Genomic DNA, 2,437 nt, shown 5'->3' on the forward strand with positions numbered 1-2,437 from the left:
CGTGTCGAGACGCTTGAGACTGTCAACACGCAACTAGTAATATGATATGGCGTCATGTTTTTTATTATTATTATTATTATTAGTATCCTTCTTCTCGCTATTTGTGTGCGTCTTTCCCCTTCTACACTTGTCAACACATCTTGAAATACAAATATATATTGATTAATTTGCGCTGTAACCGCTAAATCAATAAACATCCATGGCTGTTGAATTATGAAGCTGGGCGAAGTAGTGAGGAATCTTAAGCTAAGACGGAGAAACTCAAGTACTTTAGCTAGTAAAATTCTATTATTAGAATGAACAACAATATACAATGCATATGTTTTTCAGCTGCTCACTTATTATACGAATGTGTAATCAAGTAGAGAAATTATTCCTAATTATAATACGAAAATCCGGATGGGAAAGTTTTCTTTGGCGTTGTTTCCAAAGATGCGTTTTTATCCTCCCTGGTATAAATTTAATTTGCTATTGTATGAAATCACAAATGTGGAATTATTATGCATTTCATTCAGGCAAAAATATCAATTTACAGTTCCTAAGATTCAACAAAAAGTCGTGGTAACTCGCGCACAAAAAAAAAAATGTAGAACCATCAGCTGAGGTATGTAAACAAGAAACAGCTGATCGTGTTCTCGATACTAACGTAGTCGGGTAAAGTTACACTTTCATTTTGTTTGGTCTTTTCTTTTTGTTTTTTCATGTTTCGAAAACCGTAGTGGCAACATGGCAGCGCTCGAGATGCCATAGACCCCACACACATTAAAAAAAAACACAAATACCATATACTTGTACTCGTTCATTTGCTTATGAATCAACGTCTGTGCGTGCAAGTGGCAAACGCAGACACCAAATCAATAAATTTACACCATGACTTATAAGACACATCGAAAGATGGATAGAAATAAAAAATTCTCCCAATAACATTGTGATTTAGCAATTTCTGCATGAACGAAATTTCGCGAAAGCAGTCATGCAAATCCGAAAGAAAACTGGTCAGGCCGAAATGATGTGATTTGAAATTTCTTAACGGCAAATTCCTACAGGTTGCTGGTAATTAGGAACCACGTAGTGATTATTATGTTAAGCCGTCTCTTGCGAGTGTGTGTTAATCCCATGTAATCAAAACCTTGAGTGTTATACTATATCGTCATGCCATTGTAGTTAAACCTGTTGCAACGGGACCATGTTGTACGGGAACACTTTAGACGAATACACAAATAGCCGATTTGCCGTAGATTATGGTAATTATTAACACATGTAGGAGAAGACACATTCACTCGTACACAAACATGATACACACACGCAGGCACACAGACACGTACACGCATACATGCACACACAGTCGCACACACACAAACACACTCACACACTCACACAGACAACCACTCACAAATAAATATATAAATATATATATACATATATATATATATATATATATATATATATATATATATATAAACAACGAAAGATGTATTTGACGCGTTTCGACGGAGGTCTTTTTCAAAAATACATGTATTTTTGAAAAACGCGTCAAATGCATATCTTGTGTTGTTTAGATATTCAGTCTCATTCATACCTTTTTTTACATTTGTCGCTATGAACTTTGTTCATATATATATATATATATATATATATATATATATATATATATATATATATATATATATATATATATGGGGGACATGAAAAACTTCTTTGCATCCAATATAAGAGATTCATGTAGGTTTAAGTATAAGTAGCACCCTTACTTACAAATTCAGCGTCACAAACAAAAGAGTAAGTCATCCTCAGCGAAACGCAAAAGAAAAAAAAACGCACACATGATGAAGTTGACGGAATGGAAATTAACAAAACACAGACAAAAAACTTAACACCGACCGAACGAGCGCCTTCAACACGCGTGCACAAGTACTCACGCGCGCGCCCGTCGAACAACACGCAAACAATCACACACACACACACGCACACGACACACCCACCTCCAGCAACGCCACGAGACCGGGCGTGGGGGGGAAAGGGGGTTGGTGGGGGTCCTGGGGGAAGGTGGCCGACAGCGAGTGAAGAAGACCTTGCGAGTGGCGATGGCAAACTGAAGGCTCGACCCTGGAACACACGCAAGTTCTACCCTCCGTTACCCCGCCCCCTCCCTCACTCTCCCTCTCTTCCTCCCTATCACCCTTTCCTCTCCTCCCCCTCCCCCTACCCCTCCCCCTCTCTTTTCCCTTACTCCACCCTCGCCACCTTCTTCCTCCCTACCTTCTCCCCTCCTTCCCTCCCTCCCTCCCTCCCTTTCTCCTCCTTACCTCCCTCCTTCTCTTCCTCTCTATCGCCCTTTCCTCCTCCTCCTCCTCCTGCCCCATCTCCTCTTCCTCCTCCTCCTTTTCTTCCTCATCCTCCTCCCTCATCCTCCTCCTCCCTCTTCCCCTCTCTCCTC

The 2,437-nt window shown here is 40.3% G+C and overlaps 1 protein-coding gene across 1 annotated transcript in view; it reads right to left on the minus strand.

Moving 5' to 3' along the window:
- The window catches only part of LOC122250586 (glutathione S-transferase 1), a 139,961-nt gene extending 137,919 nt beyond the window's left edge, over positions 1-2,042 (minus strand). Inside the window, exon 1 of the mRNA XM_043012090.2 lies at positions 1,983-2,042. The gene's annotated coding sequence lies outside the window, so the exon portion shown is untranslated. The remainder of the gene's footprint in view (positions 1-1,982) is intronic.
- Positions 2,043-2,437: the final 395 nt, after the last annotated feature.

The sequence above is a fragment of the Penaeus japonicus genome, unplaced genomic scaffold, assembly GCF_977035675.1.
Source record: "Penaeus japonicus unplaced genomic scaffold, GWHDUDI00000001_assembly GWHDUDI00000004, whole genome shotgun sequence".
NCBI lineage: Eukaryota > Metazoa > Arthropoda > Malacostraca > Decapoda > Penaeidae > Penaeus > Penaeus japonicus.